The 15,371-nt window shown below is 38.0% G+C and overlaps 11 non-coding genes across 11 annotated transcripts; all 11 read right to left on the bottom strand.

The window, feature by feature from the left end:
• Nucleotides 1–2,540: 2,540 nt before the first annotated feature.
• Trnal-cag (transfer RNA leucine (anticodon CAG)) lies at nt 2,541–2,624 on the bottom strand. Its single transcript has one exon. It is a non-coding gene; the product is annotated as a tRNA-Leu (tRNA).
• Nucleotides 2,625–2,892: 268 nt separating this feature from the next.
• Trnal-cag (transfer RNA leucine (anticodon CAG)) lies at nt 2,893–2,976 on the bottom strand. Its single transcript has one exon. It is a non-coding gene; the product is annotated as a tRNA-Leu (tRNA).
• Nucleotides 2,977–5,014: 2,038 nt separating this feature from the next.
• Trnal-cag (transfer RNA leucine (anticodon CAG)) lies at nt 5,015–5,098 on the bottom strand. The gene has a single exon. It is a non-coding gene; the product is annotated as a tRNA-Leu (tRNA).
• A 1,333-nt stretch (nt 5,099–6,431) lies between these two features.
• Nucleotides 6,432–6,515, bottom strand: Trnal-cag (transfer RNA leucine (anticodon CAG)). The gene has a single exon. It is a non-coding gene; the product is annotated as a tRNA-Leu (tRNA).
• A 1,686-nt stretch (nt 6,516–8,201) lies between these two features.
• Nucleotides 8,202–8,285, bottom strand: Trnal-cag (transfer RNA leucine (anticodon CAG)). The gene has a single exon. It is a non-coding gene; the product is annotated as a tRNA-Leu (tRNA).
• Nucleotides 8,286–8,555: 270 nt separating this feature from the next.
• On the bottom strand, nt 8,556–8,639 carry Trnal-cag (transfer RNA leucine (anticodon CAG)). The gene has a single exon. It is a non-coding gene; the product is annotated as a tRNA-Leu (tRNA).
• Nucleotides 8,640–8,910: 271 nt separating this feature from the next.
• Nucleotides 8,911–8,994, bottom strand: Trnal-cag (transfer RNA leucine (anticodon CAG)). Its single transcript has one exon. It is a non-coding gene; the product is annotated as a tRNA-Leu (tRNA).
• A 977-nt stretch (nt 8,995–9,971) lies between these two features.
• On the bottom strand, nt 9,972–10,055 carry Trnal-cag (transfer RNA leucine (anticodon CAG)). The gene has a single exon. It is a non-coding gene; the product is annotated as a tRNA-Leu (tRNA).
• Nucleotides 10,056–11,034: 979 nt separating this feature from the next.
• On the bottom strand, nt 11,035–11,118 carry Trnal-cag (transfer RNA leucine (anticodon CAG)). The gene has a single exon. It is a non-coding gene; the product is annotated as a tRNA-Leu (tRNA).
• A 2,391-nt stretch (nt 11,119–13,509) lies between these two features.
• Trnal-cag (transfer RNA leucine (anticodon CAG)) lies at nt 13,510–13,593 on the bottom strand. Its single transcript has one exon. It is a non-coding gene; the product is annotated as a tRNA-Leu (tRNA).
• A 975-nt stretch (nt 13,594–14,568) lies between these two features.
• On the bottom strand, nt 14,569–14,652 carry Trnal-cag (transfer RNA leucine (anticodon CAG)). Its single transcript has one exon. It is a non-coding gene; the product is annotated as a tRNA-Leu (tRNA).
• Between the last annotated feature and the right edge of the window lie 719 nt (nt 14,653–15,371).

Genomic DNA, 15,371 nt, shown 5'->3' with positions numbered 1-15,371 from the left:
AAACGTAGAGTTGCAACTTCTTTTTAACGACTTTTAGAGAGCATCCTTCTAAATCACCAATTAAATGTCAGAAGTGGGATTCGAACCAACGCTTGCAAATGTAGATTGCAACATGAACGCAGTGCCTTACACCGCTCAGCCATCCTGACTGTCTTTTACGCCAATTAGAATGTCAAGTATATAACTGATATTGATTCTGGATTATTAGAAGGAATAGCAACTATATTTCAAGGTAAAACACTAGTCTTTGGTCTTTACATTCGTTTGAACCTAAAAAGAGGCTGTGTTTCTACATTAGCGACCTGTACCATTGAACAACAATCAAGCATAAGCTAGGGAGTTTTTTTATAAAGAAAACGTAGAGTTGCAACTTCTTCTTAACGACTTTTAGAGAGCATCTTCCTTAATCTTCAAGTTTATGTCAGAAGTGGGATTCGAACCCACGCCTAAGAATGTAGACTGCTACCTGAACGCAGCGCCTTAGACCACTCGGTCATCCTGACTGTCTTTTACGCCACTTTGAATTTCAAGTATGTAAGTGATATTGATTCTGGATTAATAGAAGGAATAACAACTACATTTCAAGGAAAAACACTAGTCCTTGGTCTTTACATTCGTTAGAACTTAAAAAGAGGCTTTGTTTCTACATTAACGATCTGTACGGTTGAACAACCATAAAGGATAATATAGGAAGGCTTCTCATAAAGAAACTTACTGTTGCAATTTCATTTTCCACATTTTAAAGAGCATCCTTCTAAATCACCAATTAAATGTCAGAAGTGGGATTCGAACCAACGCCTACAAATGTAGATTGCAACATGAACGCAGTGCCTTACACCGCTCAGCCATCCTGACTGTCTTTTACGCCAAATCAAATGTCAAGTATATAAGTGATATTGATTATGGATTAATAGAAGGAATAAAAAGTATATCTCACAGTAAAACTTTACCCCTTGATCTTGACTTTCGTGTGAACCTAAAATAGGACCGTATTTCTACATTAGCGACCTGTACGGTTAAACATATATCAAGAATATGCTAGGGAGGTTCTTTAGAAAGAAAACGAAAAGGTAAAATTTCTCTTCAACGAGTTTTAGAGAGCATCTTCCTTAATGTTCAAGTTTATTTCAGAAGTGGGATTCGAAACCACGCTTACGAATGTAGACTGCAACCTGAACGCAGCGCCTTAGACCACTCGCCCATCCTGACTATATTTTTCGCCATATTGCATGTCAAGTATGTAAGTAATTTTGATTCTGGAATAATAGAAGGAATAACAACTATATTTCATGGTAAAACACTAGTCTTTGGTCTTTACATTCGTTTGAACCTAAAAAGAGGCTGTGTTTCTACATTAGCGACCTGTACCATTGAACAACAATCAAGCATATGCTAGAGAGTTTTTTTATAAAGAAAACGTAGAGTTGAAACTTCTTTTTAACGACTTTTAGAGAGCATCTTCCTTAATCTTCAAGTTTATGTCAGAAGTGGGATTCGAACCCACGCCTGCGAATGTAGACTGCGACCTGAAAGCAGGGCCTTAGACCACTCGGCCATCCTGACTGTCTTTTACGCCACTTTGAATTTCAAGTATGTAAGTGATATTGATTCTGGATTAATAAAAGGAATAACAACTATATTTCAAGGAAAAACACTAGTCCTTGGTCTTTACATTCGTTTGAACCTAAAACGAGGCTGTGTTTCTACATTAGCGACCTGTACCATTGAACAACAATCAAGCATATGCTAGGGAGTTTTTTTATAAAGAAAACGTAGAGTTGCAACTTCTTTTTAACGACTTTTAGAGAGCATCCTTCTAAATCACCAATTAAATGTCAGAAGTGGGATTCGAACCAACGCTTGCAAATGTAGATTGCAACATGAACGCAGTGCCTTACACCGCTCAGCCATCCTGACTGACTTTTACGCCAATTAGAATGTCAAGTATATAACTGATATTGATTCTGGATTATTAGAAGGAATAGCAACTATATTTCAAGGTAAAACACTAGTCTTTGGTCTTTACATTCGTTTGAACCTAAAAAGGGGCTGTGTTTCTACATTAGCGACCTGTACCATTGAACAACAATCAAGCATAAGCTAGGGAGTTTTTTTATAAAGAAAACGTAGAGTTGCAACTTCTTCTTAACGACTTTTAGAGAGCATCTTCCTTAATCTTCAAGTTTATGTCAGAAGTGGGATTCGAACCCACGCCTAAGAATGTAGACTGCTACCTGAACGCAGCGCCTTAGACCACTCGGTCATCCTGACTGTCTTTTACGCCACTTTGAATTTCAAGTATGTAAGTGATATTGATTCTGGATTAATAGAAGGAATAACAACTACATTTCAAGGAAAAACACTAGTCCTTGGTCTTTACATTCGTTTGAACCTAAAAAGAGGCTTTGTTTCTACATTAACGATCTGTACGGTTGAACAACCATAAAGGATAATATAGGAAGGCTTCTCATAAAGAACACTTACTGTTGCAATTTCATTCTCCACACTTTAAAGAGCATCCTTCTTAATCACCAATTACATGTCAGAAGTGGGATTCGAAACCACGCCTACGAATGTACACTGCGACCTGAACGCAGCGCCTTAGACCATTCGGCAATCCTGACTGTCTTTTACGCCACTTTCAATTTCAAGTATGTAAGTGATATTGATTCTGGATTAATAGAAGGATTAACAATTATATTTCAAGGTAAAACACTAGTCTTTGGTCTGACTTTCGTTTGAACCTAAGAGGAGGCTGTGTTTCTACATTAACGACCTGTACGGTTGAACAACCATAAAGGATATTATAGGAAGGTTTCTGATAAAGAACACTTACTGCTGCAATTTTATTTTCCACATTTTAAAGAGAATCCTTCTTAAACAGCAATTACATGTCAGAAGTGGGATTCGAACCCACGCCTACAAATGCAGATTGCGACCTGAACGCAGCGCCATACACCGCTCAGCCATCCTGACTGTCTTTTGCGCCAATTCGAATGTCAAGTATATAAGTGATATTGATTCTACATTAACAGCAGGAATAAAAAGTATATCTCACAGTAAAACTTTAACCCTTGGTCTTCACTTTCGTGTGAACCTAAAGTAGGACCGTATTTCTATATTAGCTACCTGTACGGTTGAACAACAATAAAGAATATGCTAGGGAGGTTTTCTAGTAAGAAAACGCACAGGTGAAATTTGTTTTTAAAGACTTTTAGAGACCATCTTCTTTAACCTTCAAATTTATGTCAGAAGTGGGATTCGAAACCACGCTTACGAATGTAGACTGCAACCTGAACGCAGCGCCTTAGACCACTCGCCCATCCTGACTATATTTTTCGCCATATTGCATGTCAAGTATGTAAGTAAGTTTGATTCTGGAATAATAGAAGGAATAACAACTATATTTCATGGTAAAACACTAGTCTTTGGTCTTTACATTCGTTTGAAGCTAAAAAGAGGCTGTGTTTCTACATTAGCGACCTGTACCATTGAACAACAATCAAGCATATGCTAGAGAGTTTTTTTATAAAGAAAACGTAGAGTTGAAACTTCTTTTTAACGACTTTTAGAGAGCATCTTCCTTAATCTTCAAGTTTATGTCAGAAGTGGGATTCGAACCCACGCCTGCGAATGTAGACTGCGACCTGAAAGCAGGGCCTTAGACCACTCGGCCATCCTGACTGTCTTTTACGCCACTTTGAATTTCAAGTATGTAAGTGATATTGATTCTGGATTAATACAAGGAATAACAACTATATTTCAAGGAAAAACACTAGTCCTTGGTCTTTACATTCGTTTGAACCTAAAACGAGGCTGTGTTTCTAGATTAGCGACCTGTACCATTGAACAACAATCAAGCATATGCTAGGGAGTTTTTTTATAAAGAAAACGTAGAGTTGCAATTTCTTTTTAACGACTTTTAGAGAGCATCCTTCTAAATCACCAATTAAATGTCAGAAGTGGGATTCGAACCAACGCTTGCAAATGTAGATTGCAACATGAACGCAGTGCCTTACACCGCTCAGCCATCCTGACTGTCTTTTACGCCAATTAGAATGTCAAGTATATAACTGATATTGATTCTGGATTATTAGAAGGAATAGCAACTATATTTCAAGGTAAAACACTAGTCTTTGGTCTTTACATTCGTTTGAACCTAAAAAGAGGCTGTGTTTCTACATTAGCGACCTGTACCATTGAACAACAATCAAGCATAAGCTAGGGAGTTTTTTTATAAAGAAAACGTAGAGTTGCAACTTCTTCTTAACGACTTTTAGAGAGCATCTTCCTTAATCTTCAAGTTTATGTCAGAAGTGGGATTCGAACCCACGCCTAAGAATGTAGACTGCTACCTGAACGCAGCGCCTTAGACCACTCGGTCATCCTGACTGTCTTTTACGCCACTTTGAATTTCAAGTATGTAAGTGATATTGATTCTGGATTAATAGAAGGAATAACAACTACATTTCAAGGAAAAACACTAGTCCTTGGTCTTTACATTCGTTTGAACTTAAAAAGAGGCTTTGTTTCTACATTAACGATCTGTACGGTTGAACAACCATAAAGGATAATATAGGAAGGCTTCACATAAAGAAACTTACTGTTGCAATTTCATTTTCCACATTTTAAAGAGCATCCTTCTAAATCACCAATTAAATGTCAGAAGTGGGATTCGAACCAACGCCTACAAATGTAGATTGCAACATGAACGCAGTGCCTTACACCGCTCAGCCATCCTGACTGTCTTTTACGCCAAATCAAATGTCAAGTATATAAGTGATATTGATTATGGATTAATAGAAGGAATAAAAAGTATATCTCACAGTAAAACTTTACCCCTTGATCTTGACTTTCGTGTGAACCTAAAATAGGACCGTATTTCTACATTAGCGACCTGTACGGTTAAACAAATATCAAGAATATGCTAGGGAGGTTCTTTAGAAAGAAAACGCAAAGGTAAAATTTCTCTTCAACGAGTTTTAGAGAGCATCTTCCTTAATGTTCAAGTTTATTTCAGAAGTGGGATTCGAACCCACGCCTACGAATGTTGACCGCGACCTGAACGCAGCGCCTTAGACCACTCGGCCATCCTGACTGACTTTTATGCCATCTTGAATTTCAAGTATATAGGTGATATTTACTCTGGATTAATAGAAGGAATAGCAACTATATTTCAAGGTAAAACACTAGTCTTTGGTCTTTACATTCGTTTGAACCTAAAAAGGGGCAATGTTTCTACATTAGCGACCTGTACGATTGAACAACAATCAAGCACATGCTAGGGAGTTTTTTTATAAAGAAAACGTAGAGTTGCAAATTTCTTTTTAACGACTTTTAGAGAGCATCTTCCTTAATCTTCAAGTTTATGTCAGAAGTGGGATTCGAACCCACGCCTACGAATATAGACGGCTACCTGAACGCAGCGCCTTAGACCACTCGGTCATCCTGACTGTCTTTTACGCCACTTTGAATTTCAAGTATGTAAGTGTTATTGATTCTGGATTAATAGAAGGAATAACAACTACATTTCAAGGAAAAACACTAGTCTTTGGTCTTTACATTCGTTTGAACCTAAAAAGAGGCTGTGTTTCTACATTAGCGACCTGTACCATTGAACAACAATCAAGCATATGCTAGGGAGTTTTTTTATAAAGAAAACGTAGAGTTGAAACTTCTTTTTAACGACTTTTAGAGAGCATCTTCCTTAATCTTCAAGTTTATGTCAGAAGTGGGATTCGAACCCACGCCTGCGAATGTAGACTGCGACCTGAAAGCAGGGCCTTAGACCACTCGGCCATCCTGACTGTCTTTTACGCCACTTTGAATTTCAAGTATGTAAGTGATATTGATTCTGGATTAATACAAGGAATAACAACTATATTTCAAGGAAAAACACTAGTCCTTGGTCTTTACATTCGTTTGAACCTAAAACGAGGCTGTGTTTCTACATTAGCGACCTGTACCATTGAACAACAATCAAGCATATGCTAGGGAGTTTTTTTATAAAGAAAACGTAGAGTGGCAACTTCTTTTTAACGACTTTTAGAGAGCATCCTTCTAAATCACCAATTAAATGTCAGAAGTGGGATTCGAACCAACGCTTGCAAATGTAGATTGCAACATGAACGCAGTGCCTTACACCGCTCAGCCATCCTGACTGTCTTTTACGCCAAATCAAATGTCAAGTATATAAGTGATATTGATTATGGATTAATAGAAGGAATAAAAAGTATATCTCACAGTAAAACTTTACCCCTTGATCTTGACTTTCGTGTGAACCTAAAATAGGACCGTATTTCTACATTAGCGACCTGTACGGTTAAACAAATATCAAGAATATGCTAGGGAGGTTCTTTAGAAAGAAAACGCAAAGGTAAAATTTCTTTTCAACGAGTTTTAGAGAGCATCTTCCTTAATGTTCAAGTTTATTTCAGAAGTGGGATTCGAACCCACGCCTACGAATGTAGACCGCGACCTGAACGCAGCGCCTTAGACCACTCGGCCATCCTGACTGACTTTTATGCCATCTTGAATTTCAAGTATATAGGTGATATTTACTCTGGATTAATAGAAGGAATAGCAACTATATTTCAAGGTAAAACACTAGTTTTTGGTCTTTACATTCGTTTGAACCTAAAAAGGGGCGATGTTTCTACATTAGCGACCTGTACGATTGAACAACAATCAAGCATATGCTAGGGAGTTTTTTTATAAAGAAAACGTAGAGTTGCAAATTTCTTTTTAACGACTTTTAGAGAGCATCTTCCTTAATCTTCAAGTTTATGTCAGAAGTGGGATTCGAACCCACGCCTACGAATGTAGACGGCTACCTGAACGCAGCGCCTTAGACCACTCGGTCATCCTGACTGTCTTTTACGCCACTTTGAATTTCAAGTATGTAAGTGTTATTGATTCTGGATTAATAGAAGGAATAACAACTACATTTCAAGGAAAAACACTAGTCTTTGGTCTTTACATTCGTTTGAACCTAAAAAGAGGCTGTGTTTCTACATTAGCGACCTGTACCATTGAACAACAATCAAGCATATGCTAGAGAGTTTTTTTATAAAGAAAACGTAGAGTTGAAACTTCTTTTTAACGACTTTTAGAGAGCATCTTCCTTAATCTTCAAGTTTATGTCAGAAGTGGGATTCGAACCCACGCCTGCGAATGTAGACTGCGACCTGAAAGCAGGGCCTTAGACCACTCGGCCATCCTGACTGTCTTTTACGCCACTTTGAATTTCAAGTATGTAAGTGATATTGATTCTGGATTAATACAAGGAATAAAAAGTACATCTCACAGTAAAACTTTAACCCTTGGTCTTGACTTTTGTGTGAACCTAAAATAGGGCCATATTTCTACATTAGCGAACTGTACGGTTGAACAGCAATCAAGAATATGCTAGGGAGGTTTTTGAGAAAGAAAAAGTACAGGTGAAATTTCTCTTTAAAAATTTTGAGAGCATCTTCATTAACCTTCAAATTTATGTCAGAAGTGGGATTCGAACCTACGCCAACGAATGTAGACTGCGACCTGAACGCAGCGCCATAGACCACTCGGCCATCCTGAGAGTCTTCTATGCCATTTCGAATGTCAAGTACATAAGTGATATTGATTCCGGATTAATAGAAGCAATAACAAGTATATTTCACGGTACAAATTTAAGCCTTGGTCTTGACTTTCGGTTGAACCTAAAAAAGGACCGCATTTCTACATTAGCAACCTGTACCGATGAACAACAATCAAGCATATGCTAGGGAGTTTTTTTATAAAGAAAACGTAGAGTTGTAACTCCTTTTTAACGACTTTTAGAGAGCATCTTCCTTAATCTTAAAGTTTATGTCAGAAGTTGGATTCGAACCCACACCTACGAATGTAGACTGCGACCTGAACGCAGCGCCATAGACCACTCGGCCATCCTGAGAGTCTTCTATGCCATTTCGAATGTCAGGTACATAAGTGATATTGATTCTGCATTAATAGAAGGAATAAAAAGTACATCTCACAGTAAAACTTTAACCCTTGGTCTTGACCTTCGGTTGAACCAAAAAAAGGACCGTATTTCTACATTAGCAACCTGTACCAATGAACAACAATCAAGCATATGCTAGGGAGTTTTTTTTATAAAGAAAACGTAGAGTTGCAATTTCCTTTTAACGACTTTTAGAGAGCATCTTCCTTAATTTTCAAGTTTATGTCAGAAGTGGGATTCGAACCCACGCCTACGAATGTAGACTGCGACCTGAACGCAGCGCCTTAGACCACTCGGTCATCCTGACTGTCTTTTACGCCACTTTGAATTTCAAGTATGTAAGTGATATTGATTCTGGATTAATAGAAGGAATAAAAAGTATATCTCACAGTAAAACTTTACCCCTTGATCTTGACTTTCGTGTGAACCTAAAATAGGACCGTATTTCTACATTAGCGACCTGTACGGTTAAACAAATATCAAGAATATGCTAGGGAGGTTCTTTAGAAAGAAAACGCAAAGGTAAAATTTCTCTTCAACGAGTTTTAGAGAGCATCTTCCTTAATGTTCAAGTTTATTTCAGAAGTGGGATTCGAACCCACGCCTACGAATGTAGACCGCGACCTGAACGCAGCGCCTTAGACCACTCGGCCATCCTGACTGACTTTTATGCCATCTTGAATTTCAAGTATATAGGTTATATTTACTCTGGATTAATAGAAGGAATAGCAACTATATTTCAAGGTAAAACACTAGTCTTTGGTCTTTACATTCGTTTGAACCTAAAAAGAGGCGATGTTTCTACATTAGCGACCTGTACGATTGAACAACAATCAAGCATATGCTAGGAAGTTTTTTTATAAAGAAAACGTAGAGTTGCAAATTTCTTTTTAACGACTTTTAGAGAGCATCTTCCTTAATCTTCAAGTTTATGTCAGAAGTGGGATTCGAACCCACGCCTACGAATGTAGACTGCTACCTGAACGCAGCGCCTTAGACCACTCGGTCATCCTGACTGTCTTTTACGCCACTTTGAATTTCAAGTATGTAAGTGTTATTGATTCTGGATTAATAGAAGGAATAACAACTACATTTCAAGGAAAAACACTAGTCTTTGGTCTTTACATTCGTTTGAACCTAAAAAGAGGCTGTATTTCTACATTAACGATCTGTACGGTTGAACAACCATAAAGGATAATATAGGAAGGCTTCTCATAAAGAAACTTACTGTTGCAATTTCATTTTCCACATTTTAAAGAGCATCCTTCTAAATCACCAATTAAATGTCAGAAGTGTGATTCGAACCCACGCCTGCGAATGTAGACTGCGACCTGAACGCAGCGCCATTGACCACTCGCCCAACCTGACTGTCTTTTACGCCACTTTGAATTTCAAGTATGTAAGTGATATTGATTCTGGATTAATAGAAGGAATAAAAAGTACATCTCACAGTAAAACTTTAACCCTTGGTCTTGACTTTTGTGTGAACCTAAAATAGGGCCATATTTCTACATTAGCGAACTGTACGGTTGAACAGCAATCAAGAATATGCTAGGGAGCTTTTTTATAAAGAAAACGTAGAGTTGTAACTCCTTTTTAACGACTTTTAGAGAGCATCTTCCTTAATCTTCAAGTTTATGTCAGAAGTTGGATTCAAACCCACGCCTACGAATGTAGACTGCGACCTGAACGCAGCGCCATAGACCACTCGGCCATCCTGAAAGTCTTCTATGCCATTTCGAATGTCAGGTACATAAGTGATATTGATTCTGCATTAATAGAAGGAATAAAAAGTACATCTCACAGTAAAACTTTAACCCTTGGTCTTGACTTTCGGTTGAACCAAAAAAAGGACCGTATTTCTACATTAGCAACCTGTACCAATGAACAACAATCAAGCATATGCTAGGGAGTTTTTTTTATAAAGAAAACGTAGAGTTGCAATTTCCTTTTAACGACTTTTAGAGAGCATCTTCCTTAAATTTCAAGTTTATGTCAAAAGTGGGATTCGAACCCACGCCTACGAATGTACACTGCGACCTGAACGCAGCGCCTTAGACCACTCGGTCATCCTGACTGTCTTTTACGCCACTTTGAATTTCAAGTATGTAAGTGATATTGATTCTGGATTAATAGAAGGAATAACAACTATATTTCAAAGTAAAACACTAGTCCTTGGTCTTTACATTCCTTTGAACCTAAAAAGAGGCTGTGTTTCTACATTAGCGACCTGTACGATTGAACAACAGTCAAGCATATGCTAGGGAGTTTTTGTATAAAGCCAACGTAGAGTTGCAATTTCTTTTTAACGACCTTTAGAGAGCATCTTTTCTAATCTTCAAACTTATGTCAGAAGTGGGATTCGAACCCACGCCTACAAATGTAGACTTCGACCTGAACGCAGTGCGATAGACCACTTGACCATCCTGAGAGTCTTCTATGCCATTTCGAATGTCAAGTACATAAGTGATATTGATTCTGGATTAATAGAAGGAATAAAAAGTACATCTCACAGTAAAACTTTTACCCTTGGTCTTGAGTTTCGGTTGAACCTAAAAAATGACCGTACTTCTACATTAGCGACCAGTACCGATGAACAACAATCAAGAATATGCTAGGGAGTTTTTTCATAAAGAAAACGTAGAGTTGTAACTTCTTTTTAACGACTTTTAGAGGGCATCTTCCTTAACCTTCAAGTTTATATCAAAACTGGGATTCGAACCCACGCCTACGAATGTAGACTGCGACCTGAACGCAGCGCCATAGACCACTCGTCTATCCTGAGAGTCTTCTATGCCATTTCAAATGTCAGGTACATAAGTGATATTGATTCTGGATTAATAGAAGGAATAAAAAGTACATCTCACAGTAAAACTTTAACCCTTGGTCTTGAGTTTCGGTTGAACCTAAAAAAGGACCGTATTTCTACATTAGCAACCTGTACCAATGAACAACAATCAAGCATATGCTAGGGAGTTTTTCTTATAAAGAAAACGTAGAGTTGCAATTTCCTTTTAACGACTTTTAGAGAGCGTCTTCCTTAATTTTCAAGTTTATGTCAGAAGTGGGATTCGAACCCACGCCAACGAATGTAGACTGCGACCTGAACGCAGCGCCTTAGACCACTCGGGCATCCTGACTGTCTTTTACGCCACTTTGAATTTCAAGTATGTAGGTGATATTGATTCTGGATTAATAGAAGGAATAACAACTATATTTCAAAGTAAAACACCAGTCCTTGGTCTTTCCATTCCTTTGAACCTAAAAAGAGGCTGTGTTTCTACATTAGCGACCTGTACGATTGAACAACAGTCAAGAATATGCTAGGGAGTTTTTGTATAAAGCCAACGTAGAGTTGCAATTTCTTTTTAACGACCTTTAGGGAGCATCTTTCTTAATCTTCAAACTTATATCAGAAGTGGGATTCGAACCCACGCCTACAAATGTAGACTTCGACCTGAACGCAGTGCGATAGACCACTTGACCATCCTGAGAGTCTTCTATGCCATTTCGGATGTCAAGTACATAAGTGATATTGATTCTGGGTTAATAGAAGGAATAAAAAGTACATCTCACAGTAAAACTTTTACCCTTGGTCTTGAGTTTCGGTTGAACCTAAAAAATGACCGTACTTCTACATTAGCGACCAGTACCGATGAACAACAATCAAGAATATGCTAGGGAGTTTTTCATAAAGAAAACGTAGAGTTATAACTTCTTTTTAACGACTTTTAGAGGGCATCTTCCTTAACCTTCAAATTTATGTCAAAACTGGGATTCGAAACCACGCCTACGAATGTAGAATGCGACCTGAACGCAGCGCCATAGACCACTCGGCCATCCTCAGAGTCTTCTATGCCATTTCGAATGTCAAGTACATAAGTGATATTGATTCTAGATTAATAGAAGGAATAACAACTATATTTCAAAGTAAAACACTAGTCCTTGGTCTTTACATTCGTTTGAACCTAAAAAGAGGCTGTGTTTCTACATTAGCGACCTGTACGATTGAACAACAGTCAAGCATATGCTAGGGAGTTTTTGTATAAAGCCAACGTAGAGTTGCAATTTCTTTTAACGACCTTTATAGAGCATCTTTCTTAATCTTCAAACTTATGTCAGAAGTGGGATTTGAACCCGCGCCTACAAATGTAGACTTCGACCTGAACGCAGTGCCACAAACCACTCGACCATCCTGAGAGTCTTCTATGCCATTTCGAATGTCAAGTACATAAGTGATATTGATTCTGGATTAATAGAAGGAATAAAAAGTACATCTCACAGTAAAACTTTTACCCTTGGTCTTGTGTTTCGGTTGAACCTAAAAAATGACCGTACTTCTACATTAGCGACCAGTACCGATGAACAACAATCAAGAATATGCTAGGGAGTTTTTTCATAAAGAAAACGTAGAGTTGTAATTTCTTTTTAACGACTTTTAGAGAGCATCTTCCTTAACCTTCAAGTTTATGTCAAAACTGGGATTCGAAACCACGCCTACGAATGTAGAATGCGACCTGAACGCAGCGCCATAGACCACTCGGCCATCCTGAGAGTCTTTTATGCCATTTCGAATGTCAAGTACATAAGTGATATTGATTCTGGATTAATAGAAGGAATAAGAACTACATCTCACAGTAAAACTTTAACCTTTGGTCTTGACTTTCCGTTGAACCTAAAAAAGGACCGCATTTCTACATTAGCGACCTGTACGATTGAAAATCAATCAAGCATATGCTAGGGAGTTTTTGTATAAAGCCAACGTAGAGTTGCAATTTCTTTTTAACGACTTTTATAGAGCATCTTCTTTAATCTTCAAACTTATGTCAGAAGTGGGTTTCGACCACACGCCTACGAATGTAGATTGCGACCTGAACGCAGCGCCTTACACCGCTCAGCCATCCTGACTTCATTTTTCGCCAATTCGAATGTCAAGTATATAAGTGATATTGATGCTGGATTAATAGCAGGAATAAAAAATATATCTCACAATAAAACTTTAACCCTTGGTCTTGACTTTCGTTTGAACCTAAAAAGAGGCTGTGTTTCTACATTAGCGACCTGTACGATTGAACAACAGTCAAGCATATGCTAGGGAGTTCTTGTATAAAGCCAACGTAGAGTTGCAATTTCTTGTAACGACCTTTATAGGGCATCTTTCTTAATCTTCAAACTTATGTCAGAAGTGGGATTTGAACCCACGCCTACAAATGTAGACTTCGACCTGAACGCAGTGCCACAGACCACTCGACCATCCTGAGAGTCTTCTATGCCATTTCGAATGTCAAGTACATAAGTGATATTGATTCTGGATTAATAGAAGGAATAAAAAGTACATCTCACAGTAAAACTTTTACACTTGGTCTTGAGTTTCGGTTGAACCTAAAAAATGACCGTACTTCTACATTAGCGACCAGTACCGATGAACAACAATCAAGAATATGCTAGGGAGTTTTTTCATAATGAAAACGTAGAGTTGTAACTTCTTTTTAACGACTTTTAGAGAGCATCTTCCTTAACCTTCAAGTTTATGTCAAAACTGGGATTCGAACCCACGCCTACAAATGTAGATTGCGACCTGAACGCAGCGCCTTACACCGCTCAGCCATCCTGACTTCATTTTATGCCAATTCGAATGTCAAGTATATAAGTGATATTAATTCTGGATTAATAGCAGGAATAAAAAATATATCTCACAGTAAAACTTTAACCCTTGGTCTTGACTTTCGTTTGAACATAAAAAGAGGCCGTGTTTCTACATTAACGACCTGTACGGCTTAACAAACATAAAGGATATTATAGGAGGGTTTCTCATAAAGAACACTTACTGTTGCAATTTCATTTTGCACATTTTAAAGCGCATCCTTCTTAATCACCAATTACCTGTCAGAAGTGGGATTCGAACCACGCCTACAAATGTAGATTGCAACCTGAACGCAGCACCTTAGACCGCTCAGCCATCCTGACTGCATTTTACGCCAATTCGAATGTCAAGTATTTAAGTGATATTGATTCTGGATTAATAGCAGGAATAAAAAATATATCTCACAGTAAAACTTTAACCCTTGGTCTTGACTTTCGTGTGAACCTAAAAGAGGACCGTATTTCTACATTAGCGAACTGTACCGATGAACAACAATCAACCATATGCTAGGGAGTTTTTGTATAAAGCCAACGTAGAGTTGCAATTTCTTTTTAACGACTTTTATAGAGCATCTTCTTTAATCTTCAAACTTATGTCAGAAGTGGGTTTCGACCACACGCCTACGAATGTAGATTGCGACCTGAACGCAGCGCCTTACACCGCTCAGCCATCCTGACTTCATTTTACGCCAATTCGAATGTCAAGTATATAAGTGATATTGATTCTGGATTAATAGCAGGAATAAAAAATATATCTCACAGTAAAACTTTAACCCTTGGTCTTGACTTTCGTTTGAACCTAAAAAGAGGCCGTGTTTCTACATTAACGACCTGTACGGCTTAACAAACATAAAGGATATTATAGGAAGGTTTCAAATAAAGAACACTTACTGTTGCAATTTCATTTTGCACATTTTAAAGCGCATCCTTCTTAATCACCAATTACCTGTCAGAAGTGGGATTCGAACCCACGCCTACAAATGTAGATTGCAACCTGAACGCAGCGCCTTAGACCGCTCAGCCATCCTGACTGCATTTTACGTCAATTCGAATGTCAAGTATTTAAGTGATATTGATTCTGGATTAATAGCAGGAATAAAAAATATATCTCACAGTAAAACTTTAACCCTTGGTCTTGACTTTCGTGTGAACCTAAAATAGGACCGTATTTCTACATTAGCGAACTGTACCGATGAACAACAATCAACCATATGCTAGGGAGTTTTTGTATAAAGCCAACGTAGAGTTGCAATTTCTTTTTAACGACTTTTATAGAGCATCTTCTTTAATCTTCAAACTTATGTCAGAAGTGGGTTTCGACCACACGCCTACGAATGTAGATTGCGACCTGAACGCAGCGTCTTACACCGCTCAGCCATCCCGACTTCATTTTACGCCAATTCGTATGTCAAGTATATAAGTGATATTGATTCTGGATTAATAGCAGGAATAAAAAATATATCTCACAGTAAAACTTTAACCCTTGGTCTTGACTTTCGTTTGAACCTAAAAAGAGGCTGTGTTTCTACATTTGCGACCTGTACGATTGAACAACAGTCAAGCATATGCTAGGGAGTTTTTGTATAAAGCCAACGTAGAGTTGCAATTTCTTGTAACGACCTTTATAGAGCATCTTTCTTAATCTTCAAACTTATGTCAGAAGTGGGATTTGAACCCACGCCTACAAATGTAGACTTCAAACTGAACGCAGTGCCACAGACCACTCGACCATCCTGAGAGTCTTCTATGC

This window comes from Hydractinia symbiolongicarpus, chromosome 4 (assembly GCF_029227915.1).
Source record: "Hydractinia symbiolongicarpus strain clone_291-10 chromosome 4, HSymV2.1, whole genome shotgun sequence".
Taxonomy (NCBI): Eukaryota; Metazoa; Cnidaria; class Hydrozoa; order Anthoathecata; family Hydractiniidae; genus Hydractinia; species Hydractinia symbiolongicarpus.
The sequence above is the reverse complement of the archived record's forward strand: the minus strand, read 5'-3'. Positions and strand labels throughout refer to the sequence as shown.